Source organism: Mus caroli, chromosome 1 (genome assembly GCF_900094665.2).
Source record: "Mus caroli chromosome 1, CAROLI_EIJ_v1.1, whole genome shotgun sequence".
Taxonomy (NCBI): Eukaryota; Metazoa; Chordata; class Mammalia; order Rodentia; family Muridae; genus Mus; species Mus caroli.
In genome coordinates, this window is record NC_034570.1 from 155,698,467 (window position 1) to 155,719,939 (window position 21,473).

Genomic DNA, 21,473 nt, shown 5'->3' on the forward strand with positions numbered 1-21,473 from the left:
AGGAAGGAAGGAAAGAAAGAAAGAAAGAAAGAAAGAAAGAAAGAAAGAAAGAAAGAAAGAAAGAAAGAAAGAAAGAAAGAAAGAAAGGGACACACAGGGCAGGCCTGACCACCCTTTTCATCAATTTCACAATTGCACATACATACTTCTATACATGCACATATACCTACATATGTATATATGCACATATAGACAGACATGTATACATATACATATTTATACATATACACACACATATCAGAGCCCCAAGAGCCACACTTTATTTCTTCTCTCTGGCAATTTATACCTTCTTAGAAAACAGTTCTTTATAAAATTACCTCATAAATAAAATGCTACATAAAAGGGGAGTTACAGAAGGCTGTTGATAGGAAGTTCAAAGCAGTGTTTTATTCCATAATCTCATTACAAGTTCAAAACAACAGTTTCACATGGCCTGGCTTTATCATAGTGCACACCTGTGGCCTCATCCTTGGACCTGACCTAGGATGAATGTTACCCTTGATCACAGGTCTGTCCCAAGCCTATTTCTCTTCTAATATAATTTATGAAACCTCATTGTGGGGCTGGAGAGATGGCTCAGTGGTTAAGAGCACTGACTGCTCTTCCAGAGGTCATGAGTTCAATTACCAGCAACCACATGGTGGCTCACAACCATCCATAATGAGATCTGATCCTCTCTTCTGGTGTGTCTGAAAACAGCTACCATGTACTTATGTATAATAATAAATAAATCGTTGGTCTGGAGCAAGTGGGGCCAGAGTGAGCAGAGGTCCTGAGTTCAATTCCCAGCTACCACATGATGGTTCACAACCATCTGTATAGCTATAGTATACTCATATACATAAAAATAAATAAGTAAGTCTTTTTTTTAAAAAAAAGAAGCAATCTTGGGATGAAGTTTCTGAGAGTGCATCCATTATAGTCATACAAAACTGGTGGCCATCTCCAGAAAACTCACTTGCTTTCTGTAGACTTTTCCAGATGGCTTCTGACACTTTTGTTTCTAACATCTCTATTACACATTGTAAAGCTCACCCACTTAAAGTATGCAGCTCGGGGCTGGTGAGATGGCTCAGTGGGTAAGAGCACCCGACTGCTCTTCCGAAGGTCCAGAGTTCAAATCCCAGCAACCACATGGTGGCTCACAACCATCCGTAACGAGATCTGGCGCCCTCTCCTGGAGTGTCTGAAGACAGCTACAGTGTACTTACATATAATAAATAAATAAATCTTTAAAAAAAAAAAAGTATACAGCTCATTGGTCTTCAGTTCGTGTTGTCATCATTGTCATCATCATCATAATATATTTAAAAAACATTTTCATCCTCTCTATAAGCAACCTTGTACCCATCTTTCATGCTTACCCCATTTCTAGTCCCAGAGAAATTATAAACTAACTTCTGTCTCTATAGATTTGTCCAGTCTGGATATCTCATGTAACTAGAAGCATACAATATGATTCTATTATGTCTACCTTCTTCTATTAGCACACTTTCATTCCCAATGGTGTGTAATATCCCACTGTGTGGCTATCTACCACATTTTGCTTATGTATTCAAGCGAGAGTCTTTGGGAAGTTTCTACTTTTGTATGATTACACATATACGAGTATGTTATGCTAACACAGCTAAGAAGATTCATGCACATGCTTTTACATCCACTTACATTGTATATGACATCCAATGTAATACACATTGCATTGCATTACATATATATGAATGCTTTTACAGCCACATATAATATATATTACACCTAATGTAATATTCATTACATACCTTGTGTAGATACCTAGATAAGGAATCCCAGGGATGTATGATAACCTTATATGTGACGTTTTTGAAGAGCTGCCAAACCGCTTTCTGCAGCATCTGTAGAGAGCAAGTGCTCAGGTTCCGTCACGGCTTACACAACACTTGCTATTGTCTTGTTCATTGCAGCCATCCTAGTGGGTGGGAAATGGAATGCCATTGTTGTTTTGATTTGCTTTTTCCTAATGACTAATAACGGCAAGGAGCTTTTCGTGTGCTCCTTGGCCATATCTTTACCTTCTTTGGAGAGGTTCCTTTGCCCGTTTTGAAAATGAGCTATCTTTTTAATGAGAGACAGGCATCCCTCAAAGATACCTGGGTCATGAATGTATGAGTGCTTGAGCAATGTGTGTGTGCTCTCTCAATTAAACCCAGAGCTCACCAACCTAAGAGTTAGCCAGCTTCCTCGGGAATTCCCATTCCTGAGTTTTGAGACTGCAATTACAGGCCCGTTCCATCTCACGCACCTGACCTTTCCATCAGTTCTGGGATCTAAACTTTGGTCCTCCTGCTTGCCTGAGGGGCCAGAAATGTTTTTGTTTAAGTTTTTAGTTTATTTGTTTGAGATAGGCTCTCAGTATGTGGCTCTGGCTGTCTTAGAGCACACTATGTACACGAGGCAGGCTTTGAACTCACAGAGATCCACCTGCCTCTGTCTCCCAAGCGCTGAGTGGCTTGGGGCCAACACTTTAACCACTAAACCATCACCACAGCTATTACCTATTTTGAATGTTTTCTCAGGCTGAGCTCTGGTCTTGTATTGATAAGTAACAAATCTTTCTGTTCCATGCCGTGAGGTACCTGCTCTTGTGGAGTGTTTATATTTACTAGTGGGTCCTGCAAACAAGTAAGCAGAGAGCTGGGGTGGCTCAGCAGTAAAGGGGCCTGGGGCCAAATCTGGCCACAGGAGTTTGACTCCTTAGACACACGTGGAAGAAGGAGAAAGGTGTCTTCCCTGGCTTGTCCTGTGACCTTCACAACCGACCGCAGCACATGTGCACACAAGCACAAAATAAACAACAAGAAAATTATATTTACAAAGGATAAATAAATAGAAAAATACAGGTAAATGGAGAGATATGGGGAGTTTTCTTTGTTTTTGTTTGTTTTGTTGTTGGTGGTTCTTTTTTTCTTTTTCCAGACATGGTCTCATTATGTAGCTCTGCCTGGCTTGGAACTTGCTATGTATAACATACTGGCCTAGAACTCACAGAGATCTGCCTGTCTCTGCTTCTTCAGTGCCTGCAGGACACCAGAGACATTCTATATAAGAAAAGTGACACAGAGAGTTTGAAAGTCTTCTTGGAAGAGGGAGATGTTTCAGCCAAGCCTGAGGGTAGAGGGAACATATGAAGAATAGGGTAAAGGTCACATATGAAGAATAGGGCAGTAATGTTCCGTGTGGTCCAGACAGCATAAGTCACTGTCCGCCTCATTGGATGAGAATTCTTCAGGAAGCATTTGGGATTCAGTAGGATGAGGCCTCTCAATTTAACTCAGAAATCTTCTGAGAGTCCTAAATGGAATGGTTCATAAAATCAACTGGGGAAGCCAGGCAGCGGTGGTGCACGCATTTAATCCTGGCACTGGGGAGGCAGAGGCAGGTGGATGGATGTATCTGAGGCCAGCTTGGTCTACAGAGCAAGGACATCCAGGGCTGCACAAAGAAACCCTGCCTTGAAAAAAACCAAACCAAACCAAAACAACCCTCACACTCCTTCTACTCCCCCACAACCAATCAATCAACCAAAACAACAAACAAACAAAAAACACAACTGGGGAAAGAAGGTTCATTTGTGTGTGTGTGTGTGTGTGTTTGTGTGTATACATGTGTGCACACTTGGAAATTTCTCTGTCTTTTTTTAATTTGCAAAAAAGGAAAATTATATTCTTGCACCAAAACTAATGTCATTTTTGTACATGACCCCTACCAACACAGTGATACAGAGAAAGATAATTATTTCAAGAACAATTTCTGATTTTTCTACTTCTGACTGAAGCTACTCAGAGCTTACTATTAGCTCCAGAAGGGAGAAAACACAAAATGATTCTAAGGATAGCAATTAAAAAAAAAAAAAAGTGTGTTTGCTGGCAGCAATTTCTGCCCCCAAATGCACAGTAAGTCCTGAGTTTGTTGAGTTATGGGTAAAATATCTTTCAGATAAATAACATATCAGCTAATAAGCAGCAGGATTAAAACTATGTTTTCCACTGAAAAATTCAAAATGAAGATTAAGTTTGAGGCAAGTTTGCTTGGTGGAGGGCAGTTTTTGCACAGAAGCTTAAAAAACAAAAAGCTGTCATCAGTTACTCTGAATTCTCCCTCCCTCCCTGGTGGCACTCGGTGACACATAGTTCCATATCTGTCCTGAATGCTAACTTTCAGAAATGCCTAGCTTCCAGATTGTATGGCTCTGGGTGATAAACTTACAGCATTTCCTTTACCCTTTAGACTTTAAAATTGCTTTAAATTCTCTGTGTGTGTTCATGTGCACATGCATGTGTGCGTGTGCTTGTGTGTGTGTAAAGTTGGGTATTCGCACAGGAGTGCATATACCCATAGAAGCTTGAGGTGTTGGATGTCCCTAAAGCTGGAGTTACAGGTGGCTTCAAGTGACTTGCTGTGCGTTCTGGGACTCAAATCTGGATTCTCTAGAAGAGCAGTAGATGCTGAACCACTGAGCCATCTGTTCCATCCTTCACTTAACCTTCTATCTCCACAAATAAGTAGCTACGCACACCCCCATTTTGTAAAAGAATAAGCAGAGACTCAAAAAAAGGTTAGCACCCCCCCCCCCAGCATCACAGAGCTTACTTGGTGCTTCATCCCATGGAAATGAAATTAATAAATTAATAATCAAAGATGCTGGAATAAATGTCTAAAATACTCCTGAGAACAGTTCAATTTAAGCAGCTTCAAGCATTACCTGGATGACCTAGACTTTGAAAAGAACTCAGGTTTTGACCAAATAAAAGCACCGACTCACACAGAACAAACAGAAAGTCATCCGGTTACTCGTTCTCCTCATTATCCCGTTTGCTCCCGAAAGCAGTTTGTACGTTTAGCAGGTGGTAGGCAGTAAATTATTATTCTAAACGGTGCCTAATAATAATAAGGCGGCAGCTCCCACAGTGTCAATCCACAGACGGGGGAATAATTATTGCATTTATCCAAGCAGATGAATTTCAAAGGGATTTGAATACCCCTCTAAGGCCAGTATCAGTATTTTATTTATTGTTGCTGGAATTTAATAAACGGCTTTATTACTTTATGTCTGATTATTACGCTGGCTAGTTTCCTCTTCCTTTATTATTTTTTTTCTTAGCAGTTGTACTGTTCGCTTCGGTTTTTCATCTCCTTATTTAGACTGCTGCTCGGGAGGAGTATGAAGTGTGAAGGAACGAAAGAATGAGAAGGAGTCCTCTGAGCAAGCAGGCCATATTCACTGATTTTTCTCCCTCTTTGTTGAGAAAAGGAGTAGAGGCGTTGTAAAAGGTTTGTTTACATCCACTTTCCACTCTAACCTGCTTTTATTCCTTAAGGTCTACCTTTAGGGTTATTTATCGTGGTATTGCCAAGTGTCCAGGACCGAGTTTGGCACTAGACAGATGCCCTCAGTGGTTGGTTGGATGAACGAAAGGTAAAGAAGAGGATGCTCAGAATCCAACTTGAGACGGGAGGAGGAGACTGGGGCTGTGAGGAGGAAAGAATCTGAAAGCATTTGAGGGATGGAGAGAGAAATGGAAATGGATGTCTCAAAGACTGGAACTAGGAGAGAGGAGGCCTGAGTAGAGACCACAAAAGGTTTCCAGGAGAAAAGTGGCAGATCGGAGACGGTGAGGCGAGACAAAGAGCAGCCGGCCGAGGCTGCTCCGGTTCTTCGTGGGAAGAGATGGGAAAGAAGTGGAGGGGCGGGGAGGCGGCGAAGGAAGGGGCGTGAGGGAGGAGAGCGGGGCGGGGCGCGGGACACCGGGGCGCGGGACGCGGGGCGCCGGCCCTGGCGGCGACGGAGGCGGGCGAGCAGCGGGAGGCGGAGCGCAAGTGCAGCAAAGTTACTCGGCCTTGCTCCGGGCCCGGGGGCCGCGTGCTGCCGGCGGGAGGAGCGAAGCGGGGCTCGGCGGGCTGAAACCCGAAACCTCGCGTCCCGGGCGCGGCGCGCAAGGAGGAAGCGGCGGGGAGGCGGCCGGGCCCTGAGCAGCCGCGGCGCTTCGGTGAACCCCGAGCTGGGGGGGGCGCAGGCCGGGGTGGGACGGGCTGCCCGGGGATGCAGCTGCGCTGAAGGCATTGTGCTGGGCGCCGGCCCGGCTGGGTCTGCAGCTCCCCTCACCCTCCCACCGTCCCCGGATCCCCCTGCCCCTTCGGTGTTCCGCTTCTCCCAGAGCCCCTCTCTCCCTAGTCGGAGTCTCGTTCCCGGCTGTACCGCGCCTTGCTTTGGGGGAGCTGGCGCTTTTGCGTCTGGCTTTGGAGCTCTTTGTGGGAAGAGCCTGTGGGGCGCGCCCCTCCAATCGGCCAGAGGCTTTTCAGAAGCCCACCTGGTTCTGCTGGGTGCAGCCCGTTCCATTCCTTCGGATCCCCTCTGCACATCCCCCAGGGAAGGGAGAGCATCAGTTCGTGCCCCGGACTCAGCCGAGGAGGGCCGCGCCCCCTGCGGCCCGCTCAGGAATGGGGGTGTGGGGAGCAGCGGCTACAACCCTCGGCTGGAACCCGTGAGGACCAGGTGAGTAACGTCCTCCTGGTCAGGACTCCCGTGTGTCCTGTGCGAGAGCCAGGGTGGGAGGCGCACCCAGAAGTCTCCCGGCTCTGTGGGGTGGGTTCCCCTGCCTCTCAGATCGGTGAGAGGGAGATTCAGTTGATTTGGGGATTAGGGGGAAGCACTTTACCAATTGGGCCAAGAGCTTAAGCCCGGGTGCATCCCTGTGCACAAAGGCATGTGGCATGACAATGTCTGTTGGGATGGTCCATCGCGCTTCAGAGCCACTGGCTTCCCAGTGACTGCAGCCAGGGGTTGGCATCTCTGGGTAGCACAACTCCAAGACTCTACTTTTTCATTATCGTACCTCTCATCCCTTTTGCAAAGTGTTTACACCATTTAAATCTCCTTGCTAGGTAGGGAGAAAGGTGCAGTTTGGGAGGGAAAAGGACCTGGACTCAGTGATGGGCCCAGTGGGGGATACTGATAGATCGAACTGTCTTAGGTGCTTCTCTGGGTTGTAGCTTGAATTCTTGGAGCCACGGCTTTGCCAAATGGATGATGTTTGCCTGTATAATGCATTTTACTTCAGCCACCTTGAGAGCAGGTGAAAATAGGCGTTTCCCAGCCCCTCCAGGAAGAATGGGGAGGGGGCGGGGCATCAACTTATGTGGCCAAATTCTTCACCCAGCTGCTTCCAGAACCCCTCTTCACACACTAGCCTACACCCACCGTATTCTCTACTTCTAAGGTGTTGACAGCTGCTTTCATACTCACCTTTTAAATCCCTTCACACGACAGCCCTGTGAACTCCAAATTGTTGACCTGTTTGAGGGGGTGAGGAACTGAAAGTCAGGAATGTGAAACACTGTGCCCTATTTTTGTTTGTTTGTTTATTTGCTTGCTTGTTTGTTTTGTTATGTTTGAGACAGGGTCTCTATGCAGCCCTGTCTGTCCTGGAACTCATTGTGTAGAAGGGGCAGGAGAGGAGGGGCTTGAATGCACCAAGATCTGTCTGCCTCTGCCTCCTGGCTGAGCTAGAGTCCCAGTGCTTTGAACATGGGGGTCCACTGACTCAGGACTTTTTGTCCTACAGAGCCAATGAGATGGCGGTGAGCAGAGACACCGGCTCAGAAGGAAACCTGCTTGGTGTTTAGGAACTAACTTCAAGACCTCGTGTCCCCAAATCTATATTGCAGCCCTGTGCCCTGGGAGTCCTCTGGCCAAGGAATATGGAGAGTGTGTATGTGTGCTGTTTGGGGTCTGAACTTCATCCTCTGTAAGTGTCAGATATCCAGGTAGAGTCCTAAGGCATACACACTCGAAGGTCAGGAAGCCAGGGTGGACGAAGTCAGGCAGATTGGCTGGGTAGCGTTATGTCAGAGTGACATCCCTCGAGGAGGCAGCCAGGTGAAGGTTTGCTGTCAGTGTGCTTTGCAATTTGGAGGAAGGGTTGGCTTTACGACTCAACATTTCATTCATTCAACCTTTACTAACCTTACCAAGGATCCTTATCCCGTCTCAAGAGGAAATATTTTCAACTAGTTTTCCACCTGCCTTGTCTCTTGGGTCATTTTCTGGGCCTGGCAGTGAAGAGGGTGGCATGCATGGCGGATATGCTCAGGAAATGTTGGGGGCATGAACAAAGGAGTCTTCAGTCTGTCAAGTGTAAATCCTGATGAGGTGCATTCGCACTTTTGTTTTATATTATACCGGAATCCTGGGTGACGGGAATAATCTGGCCTTCCTAGCCTCTAGGTACTGCCTAGCCCTGCCCTTGTCAGTGAATGCCTTGGGGCTTGTGATGGCAGAGCTTATCTGGTATATAGTAAGTTTTCAAAACTAACCTGCTTGACTTTTTTCACCACAATAAATGTGTTTCCTTCTAGGTGCCCCCCTCTCTGTGTGTGTATGTCTCTCTCTCTCTTTCTCTCTCTGTTTTGTGTGTGTGTGTGTGTGTGTGTGTGTGCACATGGGAACCTGAGGTTGATAACTTTCCTCTAGCTTACTATTTATATTTTGACCATGTATATAATGATTTTGACTATGCCCACCCCTTACCTCTCTCTCCCCCTCCCTCCATGCTCACCCCTTGCCCCCCCCCAACAATTGAACCCTTTCTTCCCCAACTAGCCCTTCTCTACTTTCATATCATTTTTGGATTATCTGATTAAGGTTGCTTGCGTGTGTGCGTGAAGGATGGTATTTACTGAAGCATGGGTATGGGTAGCCAATCTTGATCAGTGATCAATTTAGGTGCTGAAGATAGCATTTCCCTTACCCAGTTTTTGTGATTCCTGGATCTCTCTTTGAACCTGGCGCTTACTAATCCTCCAGGCTGGTCAATGGGCTCTGGAGATCCTTCTGCCCCGTCCCCTGCCCCCGTCCCCTGCCCCCGCATTTCCAGCACCAGAGATAAGATGTGGGAATGAGACTTTCCCCTGGGGGCTGGGGGTCTGACTCAGGCCCTCGTGTTCAAGGCAAGTACGCTACTGAGGGACAGCCCCCAGTCCCTCCCTCCAGGTCCTTTTCAGTGTTTCTGTATCACCATGGCTGGAAATGCAGGTGATATGTAATACATGGTTTACTCATATAACACTGTATATCAGACATCATAAAATGAGATAATCTTCATTTCTAACTTTAGAACCAACCCAAATATAAGTTGAATATACTTTTGAAAAATATTAATACATAAATGGGGATATGAAATTTCCATAGTTTACTGTTTGTGTCTAACAATATGCCACAAAAGTCATCCAATCTCAGTGATTCTTTTCTTTCTTTCTTTTTTTCTTTTTTGAGACAGGGTCTCACTGTGTAGTCTTGGCTAGCCTTGAACTTCACAGAGGTCTACCTTCCTCTGTCTCCAAGTGCTGGGATTAAAAACTTATATCGACACACACACCCTACAGCTTCATTCCTTTAAATGGCTACATAGTACTTCATAGTGTACTTACTTACTATAATTTATTTAAACATTTCGCTATTGATGGACTCTTTGGCTTGTTCCCATTTAATCTAGCAGCCTGTCTTTATTTATGGCACATTTAGAATTGTTTCTAGAAGTAGAATTTGTGGGTTAAAGAAATGCACATTTTAAGCAGTTTGTCTGTCTGCCTGTTTGTTCATCCGTCTATCTATCTATCTATCTATCTATCTATCTATCTATCTATCTATCTATCTAATCTTTTCCATACTGGGTTATGTTATGTAGACCTAGCTGTTGCAGAACTCATTGTGTGGACCAGGTTGGCCTCCACCTCCCAGAGGTCCACCCACCTCTGACTTCCAAGGACCCAGATAAAAGGCACCACTGCAGCAGTTTATGGAGTTATTTAGAGTTCTCTTTTGTCTACTGAGGTCTGAGAGACTGCTGGAAAGGATGTCTCATTAACTCACTTATGTAAGATTACTTGTTTAGGGTTAGGTCATAGAGTTAAAAAAAAAACCCCACAACATTCAAAATTATAGAAGTTATATAAAGTACCAACCCCACCCCACTTCTGTTCCCTAGCCTGTGTTTCCTTTTTGACATATAGCCAATTTTGCTAGTTTTTGCCTACTCTTTCAGACATAATCCATACACCCACAGGTGGAACAATATGTATCCTCTCTTCCCTTTCGAAACAAATACTGTAGCACACTTAATACCCACGGCTACATATGACATTTTAAGATTATTCTGAATCTCAAAGAACAACATTCCTTGCGTGGATTTTAAATGCTAATAGATTCTTGTACATTAACTCTTAACATTTAAGAGATCAACTTGTGCTTCCTCTAATTTCTCTGTTGATTCCTTTGCCGCCCCACTCCCAGTGGATTGTAGTCTCATCAATGTAAGAAGCTCTGCCTAGTTTCTGGACTTTAACCCACTTTTTGTTAACAAATCAAATGGCTTCCCTTCCTAGGCTGTTTTTTTTTGTTTTTTTTTTTTTTTTTTTTTTTTTTTTTTTTTTTTTTTTTTTTTTTTTTTTTTTTTTTTTGTTTTTTTTTTTTTTTTTTTTTTTTTTTTTTTTTTTTTTGGTTGGGTTCACAGTTAGGCGGGAACATCTGATGTCTGTGAAGTTAGATTTGTGTGTCATTTTTCTTGGTGGCATCCTGTTTTCCATTTTGCTTTTAGGAAGTCCTCTCCAGTTTCAGGGTTATGCTTTTCTAAATCTTGTCTTTCTTGTTATTCATTTATTTACTTATCTTTCAATTTAAAAAGATGTTCAAGAGGCAGGGTTTAAGAGATGTTGGCTCCGTGGTTAAGAGCAGCACCGACCGCTTTGCAGAGGTCTGGCGTTCAGTTCCCAGTACTCGTGTCTGCAGCTCACAAGGCTGGCCTCCCTAGGTATCTGCTTTTATGTTTGTGTGAATGAGCAAATACACACACACACACACACACACACACACACACACACACACACACACATTCACTCCAGGATTGTGAGTGTAGCTCAGTGGCAGAGCCATGATCAAGGCAACTCTTATAAAGGAAGACATTTAACTGGGGCTGGCTTACAGATTCAGAGGTTCAGTCCATTATCATCAAGGTGGGAGCATGGCAGCACCCAGGTAGGCATAGTGCAGGAGGAGCTGAGAGTTCCACATCTTGTTCAGAAGGCTGACTCCCATGTGGCTAGGAGGAGGGTCTCAAAGCCCACCCCCACAGTAACAAGACCACACCTCTTAATAGTGCCAACTCCTTAGGCTAATCATATTCAAACCACCACACCTAGCATGCTGGAGGCCCTGGGTTCCAGTATTGGAGATGGGGTGGGCTGGGGAGGGGGGGGGCACATACTTTCTTCACACTTCCCCTCTCTTCTGTGATCTCTGTGGTCAGGGTTTGTGTCTGCCTATGATGGTTTGTATATGCTTGGCCCAGGGAGTGGCACTATTAGGAGGTGTGGCCTTTTTGAGGTGGGTGTGTCACTGTGGACATGGGCTTTAAGACCCTTGTCCTAGCTGCCTAGAATCCAGTCTTCTAGCAGCCGACAGATGAACTCTCAGCTCCTCCTGCACCATGCCTGCCTGGAATCCGCCATGTCTTGATAATAATGGGCTGAACCTCTGAACCTGTAAGTCAGTCCTAATTAAATGTTGTCCTTATAAGAGTTGCCTTGGTCATGGTGTCTCTTCACAGCAGTAAAACCCCAAGACACTGCCTATGAATCTGTTTACCCAATGTCTATTTTCTTTGCCTTTTAAATGGGTCATTTCCCACCAATCCTTAAGGGTGTGCTTTTCCTGGGCAGGCAGAATAGGAGCAAGGGAGTAATGGGTAGTGGAGACCACGTATAGGCAACAGGGCTGAACAGCAGCCGTGTCTGAAGATCTGGGAGTGACTTGGGATAGCCGAGGTGGAAGGCATCCGCTAATGAATAATGTCTGCAGGTGTGGGAATCACATGGCACAGATGGGCCTGTGTGGGGACCGATCAGTCTGGCAGAGTGGGGAGGACAGATTGGAATGGGGGCGAGAGCAGAGATAAGATGACATAGGCAGGACTAATAGTAATGTGTCGGGCGATGGTAGCACCCTGAGCCAGATAACGACAGCAAAGAGAAGGCTTTAAGCTAGACTTCGTGCTGCATGGAATATCTGCCAAAGGGAATGGAACAAACCAGCTTTTACCAACACACATGCACGCACACATGTACATGCACACACACACACACACGCACACTCACACACACGAAAACACACACACACACACACAAACACACATGTGCACACACACATGCACGCACACACACAGTATCTTATTTTGCCCTGTGTGTAAATCCAAGGCTCGGACATGATCACTAGTTTACCCAGGATCACACTGCCAGAGTGTCACCTAGAGATGTAGCCTTATTAGGATTATCTGGCAAGAGCAGTAAAAAATGTCCTAGTTTTCTGGTGTGTGTGTGTGTGTGTGTGTGTGTGTGTGTATAGTGCACGTGTGTTCAAATGCCCTTAGAGGCCAGAACCCCTGGAACTGGACTTCCAGGACGCTGTGAACTGCCTGGTGTGAGTGCTGTGAACCGAACCCAGGTCTGCTCTTAACTGCTGTGCCCTCTCTCCAGCACATTCTACTCTTTTAAAAAGGCAGGGTCTGTGTCCCAGGATGAGCCTGAAGTCAGTGTGTAATGCAGGATGGCTTCATCGTCTGCCTTCACTCCCCAGGTGCTGGGATTACTGGTGTGTGCTACCACAAATGCTTTATTTAGTGCTGGGGATGGAGTCCTGGGTGTGTGCTAGGTGAGCTCTTTGCTAACCCTGGAACATGACTAGTCTCTAGATTTCTGTCTTAAGAGATGGGGTGAATAGTGTTCTAGATAGTGCAGAAATAGATAATCCTGATAGGGCTACGTCAAAACTTCACTAACATGTAATCACTATCTACCTTTAATAGAAGTAATTGTTTTGGTCTTCTGAGCAGTGCCCCTATTTGTTTATTTCTTTCTTCCTTTCTTTCTATCTTTCAAGATTTATTTATTTATTTTATGTATGTGAGTACACTATAGCTGTCTTCAGACACACCAGAAGAGGGCATCAGATCCCATTTCAGATAGTCATGAGCCACCTTGTGGTTGTTGGGAATTGAACTCAGGACCTCTGGAAGAGCAGTCAGTGCTCTTAACCACTGAACCATCTCTCCAGTCCAGGTGCCCCCATTTCTTATTACTTCCTTAGGTCATTGTGTGTGTTTATGAAAGGGGCTGTCTTATTTTTCTTAGTCTGTTTGGGAAGCACACACAGTGAGAGATACTGCTCCTACAGGGCAGGATTCTTCCACCCTGGCATGACTGATTTGTTTGCCCAACTGGACCTTGTTGACGGGCTCATCTGCCCATCCAATATCTTTCCCCTGAGTTGGCCAGCAGCATCTCCCGTTGGTGTGACAACCCAAGAATGTTCCCTGGCAGTTCCTGGTGTCCCCTGCAGAGGGTGCAAAATCACCTCTCCTAGGAGTAGGGGTTGAGTTGGACAGGTACTTGTGATATCTGCTTGGACACAGCCAACCATGTTCCCCAACAGTCCTGACTCTCTTCAGCGACACTGCATGAGGTTCTCTGCTTCCACAGAGAGCTTGAAGGGAAGCGCTTGTGAGAGAAAGGAATCGGGGGACATGGGTACCTATAGTCACAGGAGATATGAATTTAAAAGTGCCTGTGGCCCAGACTTCATTGGGGCAGGTAAATGAGTGGTTACTGAGTCAGTTCTCCATTGGGAGGAAGAATTCTTCTGCACTTAGCCTTAATCTTGGGGCCTTGAATCCTGCCTTCCATCCATTTCATCTAGCTAAGTAACTGACTGGCTTTAATTACATTTGAAATGGAAGGGGCTGCATCTTTCATGGCTTAATTTATATAGGCACTTTAGAATTTGCCTTGACGGCCATTCTAGCAACTGCTTTCCCCTGTGTTCCCTCACATACTCCTCTTGGCAATCATATGAAATAAGTTAATTCTCTTTCTTCTCATGGAGAAGTTGAGGTTCAGAGAGGTTAAAAGCCACGATTACCAGGGCCCAGACCGGGGTTTGGTGAGGATTTCAAAGACTCAGTTCTTCTTTTGATGACCAGGTCTAAGTGGATTTAGTGTGGGTTAGCTTTCTGTCACTGTGACAAACCCTGGGATAAACAGCTTAAGCAAGCCTGGTGGTGGTGGCACACGCCTTTAATCCCAGCATGTGGGAGGCAGAGGCAGGCGGATTTCTGAGTTCGAGGCCAGCCTGGTCTACAAAGGACAGCTAGGACTACACAGAGAAACCCTGTCTTGGAAAAACCAAAACCAAAAAAAAAAAAAAAAAGCTTAAGCAAGGGAAGACCTATTTTGCTCTTGGTTGAAGGAGGTCCAATACACTGTATGCTGGTCCACTGTTTCCAAGCCTGTCTTGAGGCAGAGCCTGATGGTAGAGAGGGAACAGCGAGCAGAGCAGGGGATGGAGTGGCGGGAAGTGGGAGGAGGAAGTGAGGACTCTGAAAGACAAACCTCTCAGCGATGCCCTTCTAACCAGGCACCTTCTCCTGCCATTTCCACAGCTGTACAACAGTCCATTGAGTTATGAGTTCATTAATGAATTTATCCACTGGTTAGATCATCGCCTTTATGTGGGATCCTGTTACTTTCCTAAGCCACAGTGTCTCAACAGTGCTTTGGCAGCCAGGTCTTCAACATGTGAGTCCATTAGGGAGATACTTTATAGCCAATCCATAAGAAAGTGTATAGGGAGCCAGCCTGGTGGCGCATGCCTTTAATCCTAGCACTTGGGAGGCAGAGGCAGGCAGATTTCTGAGTTCGAGGCCAGCCTGGTCTACAGAGTGAGTTCCAGGAGAGCCAGGGCTACACAGAGAAACCCTGTCTTGAAAAACAAAAACAAAACAAAACAAAAAAACAAAAACCAAACCAAAACAAAAAAAAACAAAAGAAAGAAAGTGTATAGGGAGGATGAAACATGTTTATCTTCTCAAAGGCAACTGGGAAACATTTGTTAGCCACCTGGAAGGGAACTTAGCCACAAACTTTAGACCTTGTTCTGTGGAACGATCCATGTGTCCAAAATGAAAACTAAAGCCAAACAGGAAAACTGTCTATCTCGAGGAACCGTGATGGTGACAAGCATGGAGCAGAATGTTCCAGAAAAGATTCTTCAGTGATTAGCTCAAGTGTTAGTCAGGCCTTGAGCTATTCAAATAAGTGGTAGTAAATGCTAGGGAGGCACATGGCCTGGGGCAGAGGAGAGGCTTTCCAGCCCTTAAGAATCCTCTCTTGCGCTTTTATTATCTCTTCCTCTGGAGGACACACCCAAGAACAAAAAGCTACTGTGAATTAATTACTATGTGAAAATGCAGTTGAGTTTTCCTGACCACAGAGACATTTACTGTAATAGCCTTTATTTGGTCCTTAGACAGTACTCAGGATGTACTGGGTTGGGAGGACCCCTCTCAGTTACCAACACTGAACGATCCATTTAGAGACTGTAGGGAAGGATAGTTTACATCAAATAAATAAAGGGCTGGGCGCCTTTAATCCCAGCACTTGGGAGGCAGAGGCAGGCAGATTTCTGAGTTCGAGGCCAGCCTGGTTTACAGAGTGATTTCCAGGACAGCCAGGGCTACACAGAGAAACCCTGACTCAAAAAAACAAAACAAACAAACAAACAAAAAACAAAAAAATAAACAAAGGGGAGCTTGGTAGGTAGGAGAAGAGACAGTTTTCTTTTTTTGTTTTTGTTTTCATTTTTGTTGTTATTTATTTTATGTATATGAGTACACTGTAGCTGTACAGATGGTTGTGAGCCATCATATGGTTGCTGGGAATTGAATTTAGGACTTCTACTCTCACTGGTCAACCCCACTCGCTCTGGCTGAAAGATGTATTTATTATTATATTATAATTATTATATAAAAGTAATAATATTAGTAGTAGTATACTATAGCTGTCTTCAGACACACCAGAAGAAGGCATCAGATCTCATTAAAGATGGTTGTGAGCCACATCACATCATGTGGTTGGCTGGGATTTGAACTCAGGACCTCTGGAAGATCAGCCAGTGCTCTTAACCCTTGAGCCGTCTCTCCAGCCCCCGACAGTTTTCTTCATACAGGCCTGTTCAGACCTTCTGCATGGATCCCTGTGGTCTCTGCAGGAAACTCAGGTTTCTCTGCCTTGGCCTTTTGGATCAGCCCAGTGACAACCAGTGGTTGTATTTGAGCCTACCTTCCTGGTGGGCAGAATGGGGCTCAGCATCCTTGCTTTTAAATCCAGCAGTTTCCCACATATTGCTTCCAAATTATTAAAGCCAGATTCCCAGCTCTTTCCAGGATCCTGTGTGCCTGAAACATGCTACTGTTAGCCTGAATCACATTGCTAATCAGGGACCTGCCCAGGAGCAAGGCAGCTGACCTCAGTGACCTGGAGGAAGTTGCTCTTCCCAGACAGAGTGCATACCACTGACCTTGAAGCCTTCCCGGGTGAGATCACTAACTCATTTTACACATGCTGTTGGTGAACTCAGCAGAGGAATTGTGGGTGGAATATAGGGAATGGACAGTTAAAGGTTTGTAGAGCAAATTGAAAGCACAGAAAAGAACATGCATGTCACTGTGGGTGTTTTGGTTTGCTTTTCTGTTGCTGTGACAAACACCATCACCAAAAGCACCGTGGGGAGGAGGGAGTTATTCGCTTACCCTTCCACATCACAAGTCTGTCACTCATGGGAGTCAGGATAGGAATCACAGAGGAGCACTCCTTGCTGCTTGCTGGTTCTCTCTCTCTCTCTCTCTCTCTCTCTCTCTCTCTCTCTCTCTCTCTCTCTGTCTNTCTCTCTCTCTCTCTCTTTCTCTGGCTCATTCATGCACTCACACTCAGCTAACTTTCTTATGTATTCTAGACCCTCCTTCCCAGGGACGGTACTGCTTATGGTGGGATGGACGCTTCCACATCAACCATCAATCAAGACAGTCTCTCATAGGCATGACCACAGGCCAATCTTATATAAGCAATAACCAAAATATAATCCGATATAAACATATAATCCATCTGATATAACTCAACTGAGGTTCCTTCTTTCCTGGTGATCCTGGCTGTGTCAATTTGACAACAGACACTCACTGGCACGGTCAGTGTTCGACGACACAGTATGACCTTCAGTGTTATGGCAGACACAGGTTCAGATTATGTGACAGGGGCCCACTGTCAACCCACTAGCTGACTGATTGTGAAGTTAACAACCCTCTTGGAGGTTTTAAAAGGAAATGAGAGCATTAGAATGGATTTCTAAGGTCCATGTATCAAGGGGATTTATGTCTTGTGTACTCTGTTTTATAATACAGGGGGAAGGAACTAGAGGGTGGCTAAGTGGTTAACAGCACAGCACTTGCTGCTCTTCTAGAGGACCTGGGATCAATTCCCAGCACCCACATGGTGGCTCATATCTGTCTGTAACTGCAGTTCCAGGGGATCTGATGCCCTATTCTAGAGTACTCTGGCATTAGGTCACATGTGATACACCCATATACATGTATTCAAAACACCCATACGTATAAGGTAAAAAAAATTATATATATATATATATATATATGTAAAAGTATGATGAGTTTTCATGTACTTTGCTGAAAAGCTTACTAGAAGGAGTTAACATGCTATTAATGCCATCTTACTAGTTCAAAAAACTCAGCTGTCCAGAATAGAGCGTCCCAGAAGGTAAGCTGGTCTTTAAGTGCAGTTCTAGAAATTGCTACTGGTGCTGTACTCCTCAAAGGTTACATTCTCCTTCCGTGTTTGGGTTTACCATGGGAAAGGGTGAACCAGGTAGGGTTCTGGTGTCTTGCACTAGGGGCTGAGGATAATCAGACAAGGGTGGATGGAGAAGAGATGAGAGAGCGAGTAGCTACCCCAGGGTCCCTGTTCTTGCCAGCTGTTGGATTGTTCTGTAACAACCACACAACAGTTCACCTTCCTGGGCATCTCTCTTCCCACCCTTGATAGATCGCTTTTCTCAGCAAGGAAACTTTTCTGCAGGGGCTTAACTGAGAGGGTTATCTAGCCGTGGCCAGGTGCAGTGACTTCACAGCTCATTAGGGGACTTCGCTGTCTCAAGCTTTCTGCATTGTGTGGGACTTGCAGGTACAGGCTCTAAGAAGGACTCTCCTTCAAACATTGGGTCTGAGTTTCTTTTAGGAGAAAGGGAAAGGAATGGAAGCCGTCTATATCCATGAGTGGGAGGCCAGAGGTCAACATCTGGAGTCTTCATCAATCATGCTCCGCCTTAGCTTGTTTAAGTGTCTCTTGGGCTGGAGAGATGGCTCAGAGGTTAGGAGTACTGACTGCTCTTGCAGAGGTCCTGAGTTCAAATTGCAGCACTCATACAGCAGCTTACAACTGTCTGATAACTGTAGTTCCATGAAACCTGATACCCCCTTCTGGTGTGCAAACATACATGGAGACAACACATCCCTATAATAAGGAAGTAAGTCTTTTTTTTTTTTTTTTTTTCGAGACAGGGTCTCTCTGTGTAGCCCTGGCTGTCCTGGCACTCACTTTGTAGACCAGGCTGGCCTCGAACTCAGAAATCTGCCTGCCTCTGCCTCCCGAGTGCTGGGATTAAAGGCGTGCGCCACCACGCCCGGCTCTTTTTTTTTTTTTTAAAGAGTATTTTACTATTTGTAATTTACTATTTGTGTGTGGATTATCATCTCCTCTACCAGGTGGGTCAGTGAAATCACTCAGGTTGTCAGGCTTGGTGATAAGTGCCTCTACCTGTTAAGTCATCTCACTGCCCCTCTACCTTGTGGTTTGAGGCAGTCTCTCACCGGCCCTGTTACTTCCCAACTGGCTACACTCCCTGGCCAGTGAAGTCTGGGGATTTTCCTGTTCCCACCCAGCCTGTGCTATGTTTACAGAGAAGCACCTTTATATCAGATTTTGAAGTATGGGTTCTAGAGATTCAACTCTGGTCCTCGTGTTTGCTCCATTGAGTACTTCACTGACTAGACCACGTCCCCAGCCCCTCAAACCAGACACACACAGCCTGGAGCAAGGTGATGGGTGCTGAGCTATAGGAATTTCAGGACATTCCACAAGTGGAGCCCGATTCCAAAATGGGGATTTTGGATCTGAGAGAATGTGAAGAGGGGTGTAGTGGCTCTTCCTGGTTGTCAACTTGACTCTATCTGGAAAGAACTATAATCCAGAATTGGAAGGCTCACCAATGATCCTGATCTTGAGGCTGGGAGATACAAGTTTCTGACCTGGATCTTGGCCTGGAGATCTTGAGGCACAGTGGCTATGAATTCCAGAAGATTAAGATAGGGAGATCTCTGAGTTCAAGGTCATCTGGGATTAAAGGCGTGGTGGCACACACCTTTAATCAAGGCTACACCTTCTGCTGAAGACATAAATAAGGACATTGGAATAAGGAAGACTGACTCTCCTTTGCCTGCTTGCCTTGTGAGACTGAAAAACTGCTATATCCTTGGACTTCCATTCACAGCTGCTGCTGACCATTGTTGGGAGTTGGACTATGGACTGTAAGTCATCAACAGATTCCATTATGATATAGAGACTACCCATAAGTTCTCTGGCTCTAGAGAACCCTGACTAATACAAGGGGTCATTCCAAGATGGAGCTCTGAGGTCCTGGAAGGAGGGGGCACAACCTGTGAGATAGTGAAGACCGTGGGAGTCACAGGTGGTTGGGGACACATTAAGCCTTCAGTGCCTGTGACTGGAGACTTGAGATGGTTAGTGCCAGCAGTTGAGGGGGTGCAGGAGTCTGCAGTCTGTGGGGTGCCATTATCCATGCTGGGGCTTCTGAGCAAATCTTGGTCCAGCTGCTGTCAGGGCCACTTGTGGCCACAGTGTCAGGTAGACTTGGAATGCCTTAGACAGCTCTGACCTGGTCTGACCTAGTTTTGTCTGTGGACCTTGCTGGCATTCCAGTTCTGGGGGCATGGGCTGGACCACATGTAAAAGCCTCATCTTGCCCTTCTTCCAGTCAGAGGAACCACATGGTCCAGGCTGGAGTCTCCAGTAGGAGAAGGATGCTTGCCTGATGGGCAATTTCGAGTACCACTCCAATGAAGATTTTCTCTGCATTGGGTGGCTAAAGCCTTCCCTTTCCCTGAAGCAATTTCTTGAGACTCTCCAGAATGAGTTGATGTCTTTACCTCTCCTGCTTGCCTGTTTGTGGGTCTAAGGGATGCTGAGACAGTCTTTCCTGACCTTCCAGGGATGATGCTAACTGGTAAACCTGGGCAATCTGAAGGCAGCCATGATGGTTGTTAGCCAGACCTGGCAGAGAGGCCAGTTGCCCTTTTTAAAACTCCACTAATAATTTGCTTCAGAGAGTCCCAGCTTTGCCTGGGACTGAGCGTTCTTCAGACATTCCAAGTCACAACAGAAACAGCAAACAGATTTCCAACCCGATGTTGAGTTTTGCTTTACTTTGTCACTTACCCAGCATCTAGGGTACAAGTTGATTCATGATTTCATTCAGAGACTCAAGGTCGCTGAGAAGTTGTCAGATCCTTGGAGCTGGAATTATGGGATGGAGTGGAGGGAACACACAAGTGCCTATCTCTAGCTTTCTCTCATTGTGGTCTATGGTATCCTGCTCATGACATCATTGTTGACTCCCAATGTTACAAATTTGTATATGTATTTTTTATATCTCTGCTTCACCTGACAACAGATGTTGGGAACCAAACTTGGGGTTTAGTAAGGCAGACACCCAGAACTACTGAACCATCTTCCAGCCGCAAGCTTCCTTTATTTACGTTTTTATGACTCTCCTCATTCCGTGGGACCGAAAAGTTAAGGTGAAGATGGACAGATTCTTAATTTTTTTTTTCAAGACAGAGTTTCTCTGCAGACCAGGCTGGCCTTGAACTCAGAAATCTACCTGCTTCTGCTTCCCAAGTGCTGGGACTAAAGGTGTGCGCCACCACTGCCTGGTGATTCTTAAATTTTTATTGAGATGAAAATACACAAATACCCATGGCATAACATTTACCATATTGGTTGTTTCTAAGTGTACAGTCCAGTCTTGTGGTAGTAGCTACAGTCATAATTTTGTGCAACAATTACCATCGTCCCTATAGAACTCAGCATCTTGCAAAAGTGACACCTGTACCCATGGAATGATAACCGATGCCCCTCTCCCAGTCTTCCCGGATACTGGCAACTGCTATTCTGCTTTCTGTCTTCATGTTTTTTTCCTTTTTTTAGAGACTTTCTTTTTAAGAGTCTTCTGCTGGGCGTGGTGGCACACGCCTTTAATCCCAGCACTTGGGAGGCAGAGGCAGGCGGATTTCTGAGTTCGAGGCCAGCCTGGTCTACAAAGGGAGTTCCAGGACAGCTAGGGCTTTATAGAAAAACCCTGTCTCAAAAAACCAAAAAAAGGGCTGGTGAGATGGCTCAGTGGGTAAGAGCACCCGACTGCTCTTCCGAAGGTCCAGAGTTCAAATCCCAGCAACCACATGGTGGCTCACAAC

The 21,473-nt window shown here is 45.5% G+C and overlaps 1 protein-coding gene across 2 annotated transcripts in view; it reads left to right on the plus strand.

Moving 5' to 3' along the window:
* Window positions 1–6,333: 6,333 nt before the first annotated feature.
* The window catches only part of Gpr161 (G protein-coupled receptor 161), a 44,780-nt gene continuing 29,640 nt past the window's right edge, over window positions 6,334–21,473 (plus strand). Inside the window, exon 1 of one of the 2 annotated variants that reach the window (XM_029483659.1) lies at window positions 6,334–6,526. The gene's annotated coding sequence lies outside the window, so the exon portion shown is untranslated. Of the gene's footprint in view, window positions 6,527–19,620; window positions 19,722–21,473 lie in introns of those variants that run through there. The other variant, XM_021167111.2, reaches the window with a different exon arrangement.